Here is an 11,860-nt window from a genome sequence, read left to right as displayed (position 1 = left end):
GACAGTTTGATTTCACAGAAGTGTGATTGACTTGGAGTTACATTGTGTTGTTTAAGTGTTCCCTTTATTTTTTTGAGCAGTGTTTATATATATATATACAGACACATAGTTGAAGTCAAAGTTTACAAACACTTAGGTTGGAGTAATTAAAACTTGTTTTTCAACCACAAATTAATTGTTAACAAACTATAGTTTGGGCAAGTCGGTTAGGATTGGTACTTTGTGCTGAAGTCATGGCTTTAGAAGCTTCTGATAGGCTAATTGACATAATTTGAGTCAATTGGAGGTGTACCTTTGGATGTATTTCAAGGCCTACCTTGACTCAGTGCCTCTTTGCTTGACATCATGGGAAAATTGAAAGATATCAGCCCAAAAAAATTGTAGACCTCCACAAGCCTGCTTCATCCTTGGGAGCAATTTCCACATGCCTGAAGGTACCACGTCCATCTGTACAAGCAATAGAACGCAAGTATAAACACCATGGGACCACGCAGCGGTCATACCGCTCAGGAAGGAGACGCGTTATCTCCGAGAGATGAACGTACTTTGGCGCGAAAAGTGCAAATCAATCCCAGAACAACAGCAAAGAACCTTGTGAAGATGCTGGAAATAGATACAAAAGTATCTATATCCACAGTAAAACGAGTCCTATATCAACATAACCTGAAAGGCCGCTCAGCAAGGAGGAAGCCACTGCTCCAAAACTACCATAAAAAAGCCAGACTACGGTTTGCAAATGCACATGGAGACAAAGACTGTACTTTTTGGAGAAATGTCCTCTGGTCTGATGAAACAAAAATAGAACTCTTTGGCCATAATTACCATCGTTATGTTTGGAGGAAAAAGGGGGAGGCTTGCAAGCCGAAGAACATCATCCCAACCATGAAGCACGGGAGTGGCAGCATCATGTTGTGTGGGTGCTTTGCTGCAGTAGGGACTGGTGCACTTCACAAAATAGATGGCATCATGAGGCAGGAAAATGATGTGGATATATTGAAGCAACATCTCAAGACATCAGTCAGGAAGTTAAAGCTTGGTCACTAATGGGTCTTCCTAATGGACAATGACCCTAAGCATACTTCCAAAGTTGTGTCAAAATGGCTTACGGACAACAAAGTCAAGGTGTTGGAGTTGCCATCACAAAGCCCTGACCTCAATCCTATAGAAAATGTGTGCAAACAGAGGCCTACAAACCTGACTCAGTTACACCAGCTCTGTCAGGAGGATAGGGCCAATATTCACCCAACTTATTGTGGGAAGCTTGTGGAAGGCTACCCGAAACATTTGACCCAAGTTAAACAATTTAAAGGCAATGCTACCAAATACTAATTGAGTGTATGTACAATTCTGACCCACTGGGAATGTGATGAAAGAAATAAAAGCTGAAATAAATAATTATCTCTAATATTATTCTGACATTTAACATTCTTAAAATAAAGTGGTGATCCTAACTGACCTAAGACAGGGAGTGTTTAAATGGATTCAATTTCAGGACTTGTGAAAAACTTAGTTTAAATGTATTTGGCTAAGGTGTATGCAAACTTCCGATATGTTTTTGTCGTTGCCTGTTTCAAATGTTATTTTGGCACTAATAAGTGTCACATATCCATTTGCAAACAAGGTAAAAAAAGAAAATCATTGAGTTAATAAAGCCGCATACAAACATGGCCTCTTTTTTGCTTTCTTGAGTAAGGCAACTCCCATAGATTTACATGAGAAGTACCCATCCAAGACGTCTCAATGTCATTCTCCAAAGAAAAAAGGACATCAAATCACGTTATATCTACCATAGCTTTGATTGAACTGATCATGTCAACATCATACTTTCAAAATCTTAGCTAGCAAGCTTGAAAGCAGTCATCCTCATCGGCCATTGGGCATAAACTTTACACAACACGTTGGAAATTGCAAATTCAACAATGAGAAGTTAGGAAGGAATCAGTGGCTTACTGCAAGCTTTGCAAAGCAATCACTAGTCTGCTATTCAGTGGAGTGGGTGTGTGCTCCAAGTCTGGGTTTAAGGGTTTCTTTTCCAAGCTTAAAAGGATAAACATATACTCGCAACACACCATGGGTCAGATAAATTTGAGTACATTGCCCATGCTGTCAATCCAGCATGACTTCTGCCCCGTTCAAAACAATTGGAAACGTGGAACTGGGAAATCTCAGACTTCAGTGAGTTCAAAACAACTGAGAACTCTGAAAAAAACTAGCTCCGACTGTCAAATATATTTTGAACGTTCATCCAACTCGGAACATTAAGTCGGGAACTCTGGACTCTTTCTAGAGCTCCAACCTGAAGATCACTAACATCATGATTCGACCTTGTTTTTTTTCCAAGTTCCCAGTTGTTTTGAAAGCACTATAAATCCAGAGAATGCCAGACTTTGATGACAAAAGTTTGATGACAAAATCTGTCCACGAGAAGGACCGTCGCGCCAGGTCCAAACCTGTATTGTATGCTGCTGCATAAATTATGTAACATGCCAGGGAGATATGTATACAGTAGCTAAGAAAGTAATACTAAGTTTATGTTGTTTAGTAAGCTGTTAGTAGCCCATGTGCCTCACCCTATTTATTTGGTCCCTTTCCCCCTCATAACTTAGCGGGGCACATGTAGCCTATAGCCTGTTTTAGAGAAATGTAATCATAAAATATTTTAAGAGCTTTCATTGTCTGCTTACAGTGAGGGGAAAAAAGTATTTGATCCCCTGCTGATTTTGTATGTTTGCCTACTGATAAAGAAATTATCAGTCTAGAATTTTAATGGTAGGTTTATTTGAACAGTGAGATAGAGAATAACAACCAAAAAAATCCAGAAAAACGCATGTCAAAAATGTTATAAATTGATTTGCATTTTAATGAGGGAAATAAGTATTTGACCCCCTCTCAATCAGAAAGATTTCTGGCTCCCAGGTGTCTTTTATACAGGTAACGAGCTGAGATTAGGTGCGCACTCTTAAAGGGAGTGCTCCTAATCTCAGTTTGTTACCTGTATAAAAGACACCTGTCCACAGAAGCAAACAATCAATCAGATTCCAAACTCTCCACCATGGCCAAGACCAAAGAGCTCTCCAAGGATGTCAGGGACAAGATTGTAGACCTACACAAGGCTGGAATGGGCTACAAGACCATCGCCAAGCAGCTAGGTGAGAAGGTGACAACAGTTGGTGCGATTATTCGCAAATGGAAGAAACACAAAAGAACTGTCAATCTCCCTCGGCCTGGGGCTCCATGCAAGATCTCACCTTGTGGAGTTGCAATGATCATGAGAACGGTGAGGAATCAGCCCAGAACTACACGGGATGATCTTGTCAATGATCTCAAGGCAGCTGGGACCATAGTCACCAAGAAAACAATTGGTAACACACTACGCCGTGAAGGACTGAAATCCTGCAGCGCCCGCAAGGTCCCCCTGCTAAAGAAAGCACATATACATGCCCGTCTGAAGTTTGCCAATGAACATCTGAATGATTCAGAGGACAACTGGGTGAAAGTGTTGTGGTCAGATGAGACCAAAATGGAGCTCTTTGGCATCAACTCAACTCGCCGTGTTTGGAGGAGGAGGAATGCTGCCTATGACCCCAAGAACACCATCCCCGTCGTCAAACATGGAGGTGGAAACATTATGCTTTGGGGGTGTTTTTCTGCTAAGGGGACAGGACAACTTCACCGCATCAAAGGGACGATGGACGGGGCCATGTACCGTCAAATCTTGGGTGAGAACCTCCTTCCCTCAGCCAGGGCATTGAAATTGGGTCGTGGATGGGTATTCCAGCATGACAATGACCCAAAACACACGGCCAAGGCAACAAAGGAGTGGCTCAAGAAGAAACACATTAAGGTCCTGGAGTGGCCTAGCCAGTCTCCAGACCTTAATCCCATAGAAAATCTGTGGAGGGAGCTGAAGGTTCGAGTTGCCAAACGTCAGCCTCGAAACCTTAATGACTTGGAGAAGATCTGCAAAGAGGAGTGGGACAAAATCCCTCCTGAGATGTGTGCAAACCTGGTGGCCAACTCCAAGAAACGTCTGACCTCTGTGATTGCCAACAAGGGTTTTGCCACCAAGTACTAAGTCATGTTTTGCAGAGGGGTCAAATACTTATTTCCCTCATTAAAATGCAAATCATTTTATAACATTTTTGACATGCGTTTTTCTGGATTTTTTTGTTGTTATTCTGGATTTTTTTGTTGTTATTCTGTCTCTCACTGTTCAAATAAACCTACCATTAAAATTCTAGACTGATCATTTCTTTGTCAGTGGACAAACGTACAAAATCAGCAGGGGATCAAATACTTTTTTTCTCTCACTGTATATGTCACCTTTAATTTATCTTATGGTTCTGACTTGGTGTACAGGGAGAATATTGTAAGAACAGCCCATGTTCTGAATTATGTTGCTGTACATTTCAAAAGTGCTGAAAAAAATGTTATATTGACTACGTCCATCCTAGCTTGCTAATGAATGTGTTCATTGAAATTACTGATTGCCTCTTATCTGCTCGTTGTTCCCTTATGCAATAGTTTGTACATCTCAATTGTCAGTATAAACCACATTTGTTTAAGCAAGTCAGCCATATTAGTTACAGTTCTTTTTTAAAGGGAGTAAATGAGGCTGAATGAACTGTTTCGCCACCAGACAAGGCTCCGTTGATAGCCAGGTGTAGCACTGGTAAGGATTCATTCCATTGTCCATCTTCAGTCTAAGAAAGCTCTGCTGTTGGGACAGCTTTATGTAGGCCCTAACAGTTTGTGGGCACCGTTTGTCACCGTTATAGTGCAATTAATGTATTCTTTAGTGTTGTGTTGTGTAGTGGCTTTGCTGGCTTTGTTTGACCCACCAAGATTTACATGCTAAAATCGCCACTGTAAAAGAGACTAGCAGATGGGGACGTAATTACTAACTGCCTGTGTTCTACTACAAGCCCTTAATCACCGAATCAGGGCATTAATCTTGGCACAGAACCAAATATTCCCCATCCTGCGTGGGCGCTGGCCAGCTGTTTGATTTGATGGTAATAATAGGTGGCCACAGACAAAATGTCCCCGACTTAGATTTCCTGTCCTCAGCCTGAACTCACGTGTTCCCTGGCTTTACAAACCAGCTCTATGACCCACTGGTTAATTTAATCAGAGTGATAATGAGGGTGTGTGTGATGAATAGAGAGGAGACTGGGCCTATTAAGCTGTGTTTAGACCAGCAGCCCAATTCTGATCTTTTTTCCCCCTAATTGGTCTTTTGACCAATCAGATCAGCTCTAAAAAAGATCTGAAGTGAAAAGATCTGATCTGATTGGTCAAAAGACCAATTAGTGGAAAAAATATCAGAATTGGGTTGCCTGTTTAAATGCAACTAAAGGGACCCGGCCAGGATATCAGTGGGTGGTCACAAGACTCACAGTGGTCACAGTGTGTGTGCATGTGTGTGTGTAGAGTTAAAAGCTATACTTTAAAAAAATAGCAAGCTGGAATGATGGGACTATTTCAGAATTGGAGGGGATGGGTGGAGATTACTGGACACACCTAGGCTGCGTTTAGATTGGCAGCCCAATTCTGATATTTTTTCCACTAATTCGTATTTGACCAATCACATCAGATCTTTTCACATCAGATCTTTTTTCAGAGCCGATCTGATTGGTCAAAAGAGCAATTAGTGAAAAAATATCAGAATTGGACTGCCTGTCCTTTACAAAATAAGTATTTATGTCTGTGCTAAATAAAAGTATGACCTATGACTTATATCTTGTGGTCCTATAATCTATCTTTAGTCTAATCTAACATAATAAAACATTGTCCGTCTTACAGTAACAGTTATGGAAGAGGATGGACTTTAAGTTGCTAACAGTGGAACACGATTCAAAAGAGACATTCTTTTGAACAGTGCTGGGATAAAATCAGTGCCACATTGTGGGTGAGCAGACCCTAGCAATCATGTTTGTTGATGGCACAGCACCTGTCATGCCCAGAGGCGAAGGACAATAGGTCCACTACTGTGGGATGCAGGGGGTCTGGTAATGAAAGGTATAGAGTCTGTGATTGTAGTGAGACATTTACATTTTAGTCATTTAGCAGATGCTCTTATCCAGAGCGACCTACAGTTAGTGCATTCATCTTAAAATAGCTAGGCGAGACAACCACATATCACAATCATAGTAACTACATTTTCCTCAATGAAGAAGTTATCGGCAAAGTTAGAGAGCTGAAAGAAAGGTGCAGCAACAGATATGAAGGACAGGAAAGGTTTTATTGCCCAGGGCTGACTGCCTCTACAGACAAGCGGAGGACATCAATGCATGGATGTTTTTATAGTTTATAGAAGAGAACACGCTACTTCACAATAAGACAAAAGAGAAAAGTGGGACTAAACATGAAGGTGGCACAGAGAACACAGCTGCCCTAACACTTCATTAACACAGCTGCCCTAACACTTCATTAACACAGCTGCCCTAACACTTCATTAACACAGCTGCCCTAACACTTCATTAACACAGCTGCCCTAACACTTCATTAACACAGCTGCCCTAACACTTCATTAACACAGCTGCCCTAACACTTCATTAACACAGCTGCCCTAACACTTCATTAACACAGCTGCCCTAACACTTCATTAACACAGCTGCCCTAACACTTCATTAACACAGCTGCCCTAACACTTCATTAACACAGCTGCCTTTAACACTAATTTACAACATGTTCAAATCTGGGTCTTTGAGACAGTAATACAAGTATGAATGTATGCAGTTTGTAATTCTGTATCTTTGTAATCTCGTTAAGCAACATTTAAATAATATAACTATTTTACTTAAAGGACTGTTGAAAGTTTCAAAAGCAGGACACACTGCTTTAAAAATATATATATATATTTTTTTTCACCTGGATCATCGCAGCTAGCTAGCTGCTATCTGAGTGGCCACTCCTGGCTAACGTCTCTGTATCAAAGCAAGAACCAATAAGCCTGGAGCTAGCCTTGCTAGGCCCATCTGCTAGGCGAATCTCCTGGCTAGCCGTAGAGGTCCATCAGCCACTCCTTGGGCTTCAATACCTATTTTGCCGACTGGCCTGGACCCTCACCGACCCATCACGACTGGACTACCGACGTGATTCGCCCGAGGGGGTCTCTCAACTGGCTCCTCCGTCGCAACGTCCCCTGAATGCCCATCCGCTAGCCTGCTAGCCGCGGCCCGCTAGATGTCTAGAGCACATCGGACTGTTAGTTTAAGAAGCACATCGGACAAATTCTTTGGCCACTATACCTATTTTGCCAATTGGCCTGGTTTACCACACGGAGCCATGCTGATCCGTCTGCCGACGTAACAGCACGAGGGGGCCACAACAGACTTTCTTCCGTCGCGACGTCCCTCAAAGGCCCTTTTGCTAGCCCCGGCCCGCTAGCTGCCTGAAGCCACTCACTGGACTCCTATGATCACTCGGCTATACATGCCTCTCCCTAGCGTCAATATGCCTTGTCCATTGCTGTTTTGGTTAGTAATTATTGCCTTATTTCACTGTAGAGCCTCTAGCCCTGCTCAATATGCCTTAGTTAACACTTTAGTTCCACCTCCCACACATGCAGTGACATCACCTGATTTAAATTATATTTCTAGAGACAATATCTCTTTCATCTTCACTCTATGCACAGGTTTACTCCCACTGTATTCATATCCTACCATACCCTTGTCTGTATATTATGCCTTGAATCTATTCTACCGTGCCCAGAAATCTGTTCCTTTTACTCTCTGTTCTGACTGTACTAGACGACCAGTTCTTTTAGCCTTTAGCCATACCCTTATCCTACACCTCCTCTGTTCCTCTGGTGATGTGGAAATTAATCCAGGCCCTGCTGTGCCTAGCTCCACTCCCATTCCCCAGGCGCTCTCATTTGTTGACTTCTGTAACCGTAAAAGCCTTGGTTTCATGCATGTTAAAACCTCTTACATCTACACGTTCCGCTAGCGGAACGTCTGCTCCAATATCCAATGATGGGCGGGGCGCGAAATTCAAACTCCTCTAAATCCGAAAACTTACACTTTTCAAACATATGACTATGTTACAGCTATTTAAAGACAAGACTCTCCTTTATCTAACCAAACTGTCCGATTTCAAAAAGGCTTTACAGCGAAAGCAAAACATTAGATTATGTCAGCAGAGTACCCAGCCAGGAATAATCACACAGCCATTTTTCAAGCTAGCATATCATGTCACATAAACCCAAACCATATCTAAATGCAGCACTAACCTTTGATGATCTTCATCAGATGACACACCTAGGACATTGTGTTATACAATACATGCATGTCTGTTCAATCAAGTTCATATTTATATCAAAAACCAGCTTTTTACATTAGCATGTGACGTTCAGAACTAGCATTCCCACCGAACACTTCCGGTGATTTTACTAAATTACTCACGATAAACGTTCACAAAAAGCATAACAATTATTTTAAGAATTATAGATACAGAACTCCTCTATGCACTCGATATGTCCGATTTTAAAATAGCTTTTCGGATGAAGCACATTTTGCAATAATGTAAGTACATAGCCCGGCGTTACAGGGCTAGCTATTTAGACACCCACCCAGTGTAGCCTTCACCAAAATCACATTTCCTATAAGAAAAATGTTCTTACCTTGCTTGTTCTTCATCAGAATACACTGCCAGGACTTCTACTTCAATAACAAATGTAGGTTTGGTCCCAAATAATCCATCGTTATATCCAAACAGCGACGTTTTGTTCGTGCGTTCTAGACACTATCCCAACGCTAAATCTCGGCCACGAGCATGACGCAAAATATGACAAAAAATTTCGAAATATTCCATTACCGTACTTCGAAGCATGTCAACCGCTGTTTAAAACCAATATTTATGCAATTTATCTCGTAGAGAAGCGATAATATTCCGACCGGGAATCTGCCTGTCTGTAAACTGAGGAAAAAACCAAAAGCCGGGGGCGGGGCGTGTCACGCGCCTAAGGCTTAGTCCATTGACTGACCACTCAGCATTTGCTCTCGTGTGCTTCAGCCAGGGCTTTGAATGACATCATTCCTGTTTTTCCCGGGCTGTGAGACTCCATTGTTGACGTGAGAAGTGTCACGTAAGAGCAGAGATCCTTTGTAAACGATAGAGAGATTCAAGAAGGGCAAGAAATGTTCAGACAGGGTACTTCCTGAACAGAAGCATCTCAGGTTTTTGCCTGCCATAGGAGTTCTGTTATACTCACAGACACCATTCAAACAGTTTCAGAAACTTTGGAGTGTTTTCTCTCCAAAGCTAATAATTATATGCATATTCCAGTTTCTGGGCAGGACTAATAATCAGATTAAATCGGGTACGTTTTTTATCCAGCCGTGAAATTACTGCCCCCTAGATGTAAGAGGTTTTAATATTAGAAGCCTCCTCCCTAAGTTTGTTTTATTCACTGCCCTAGCACACTCTGCCAACCCGGATGTCCTAGTGGCCACTCCTGGTTTAGGAATCCTGGCTTAGGAAAACCACCAAAAACCCTGACATTTCCATCCCTAACTATAACATTTTCCGACAAGATAGAACTGCCAAAGGGGGCGGAGTTGCAATCTATTGCAGGGATAGCCTGCAGAGTTCTGTCATACTATCCAGGTCTGTGCCCAAACAATTTGAGCTTCTACTTTTAAAAATCCACCTCTCCAGAAACAAGTCTCTTACCGTTGCCCCTTGCTATAAACCACCTTCCGCCCCCAGCTGTGCCCTGGACACCATATGCGAATTGATAGCCCCCTAGAGCTCATGCTGCTAGGTGAACTAAACTGGGACATGCTTAACACCCGGGCCATCCTACAATCTAAGCTTGATGCTCTAAATCTCACACAAATGATCAATGAACCCACCAGGTACAACCCCAAATCCGTAAACACGGGCACCCTCATAGATATCATCCTAACCAACCTGCCCTCCAAATACATCTCTGCTGTCTTCAACCAGGATAACAGTGATCACTGCCTCATTGCCTGCATCCGTAATGGGTCTGCGGTCAAGCGACCAGCCCTCATCACTGTCAAACGCTCCCTAAAACACTTCAACGAGCAGGCCTTTCTAATCGACCTGGCCCAGGTATCCTGGAAGGATATTGACCTCATTCCATCAGTAGAGGATGCCTGGTTGTTCTTTAAAAGTGACTTCCTCACCATCTTAAATAAGCATGCCCCTTTCAAAAAATGTACAACCAGGAACAGATATAGCCCTTGGTTCACTCCAGAATTGACTGCCCTTGACCAGCACAAAAAACATCCTGTGGCGTAGTGCATTAGCATCGAATAGCCCCCGCGATATCCAACTTTTCAGGGAAGTTAGGAACCAATATACACAGGCAGTTAGGAAAGCAAAGGCTAGCTTTTTCAAACAGAAATCTGCATCCTGTAGCTCTAACTCCAAAAAGTTCTGGGACACTCTAAAGTCCATTGAGAATAAGAGCACCTCCTCCCAGCTGTCCACTGCACTGAGGCTAGGAAACACAGTCACCACCGATAAATCCGCGATAATTGAGAATTTTACTAAGCATTTTTCTACGGCTGGCCATGCTTTCCACCTGGCTACCCTGACCCCAGTCAACAGCCCTGCACCCCTCACTGCAACTTGCCCAAGTCTCCCCAATTTCTCCTTCACCCAAATCCAGATAGCTGATGTTCTGAAAGAGCTGCAAAATCTGGACCCCTACAAATCAGCAAGGCTAGACAATCTGGACCCTCTCTTCCTAAAATGATCTGCCGAAATTGTTGCAACCCCTATTACAGCTTGTTTAACCTCTCTTTTGTATTGTGTAAGATCCCCAAAGATTGGAAAGCTGCCGCAGTCATCCCCCTCTTCAAAGGGGGAGAGACTCTAGACCCAAACCACTACAGACCTATATCTATCCTACCCTGCCTTTCTAAGGTCTTCGAAAGCCAAGTTAACAAACAGATCACCGACCATTTTGAAGCCCACCGTACCTTCTCCATTATGGAACCTGGTTTCCGAGCTGGTCATGGGTGCACCTCAGCCACGCTCAAGGTCCTAAACGATATCATAACCGCCATCGATAAGAGACAATACTGTGCAACTGTATTCATCGACCTGGCCAAGGTTTTCGACTCTGTTAATCACCATATTCTTATCAGCTGACTCAACAGCCTTGGCTTCTCAAATGACTGCCTAGCCTGGTTCACCAACTACTTCTCTGACAGAGTTCAGTGTGTCAAATCGGAGGGCCTGTTGTCCGGACCTCTGGCAGTCTCTATGGGGGTTCCACAGAGTTCAATCCTTGGGCCGACTCTTTTCTCTGTATACATCAATGATGTCGCTCTTGCTGCTGGTGATTCTCTGATCCACCTCTTCTGGCCCTTCTTTGGACACTGTGTTAACTAACCTCCAGACGAGCTTCAATGCCATTCAACTCTCCTTCTGTGGCCTCCAACTGCTCTTAAATGCAAGCAAAACTAAATGCATGCTCTTCAACCGATCGCTGCCCACACCTACCCACCTGTCCAGCATCACTACTCTGGACGGTTCTGACTTAGAATATGTGGACAGCTGTAAATACCTAGGTGTCTGGTTAGACTGTAAACTTTCCTTCTAAACTCACATTAAGCATCTCCAATCCAAAATTAAATCTAGAATCGGCAATTTCGCAACAAAGCATCCTTCACTCATGCTGCCAAACATACCCTAGTAAAACTGACTATCCTACCGATCCTTGACTTTGGCGATGTCATTTACAAAACAGCCTCCAACACTCTACTCAGCAAATTGGATGCAGTCTATCACAGTGCCATCCGTTTTGTCACCAAAGCCCCATATACTACCCACCACTGCGACCTGTATGCTCTCGTTGGCTGGCCCTCGCTTCATATCC

The sequence above is a fragment of the Salmo trutta genome, chromosome 18, assembly GCF_901001165.1.
Source record: "Salmo trutta chromosome 18, fSalTru1.1, whole genome shotgun sequence".
Lineage (NCBI taxonomy): Eukaryota > Metazoa > Chordata > Actinopteri > Salmoniformes > Salmonidae > Salmo > Salmo trutta.
Note: the sequence above shows the minus strand (reverse complement) of the source record.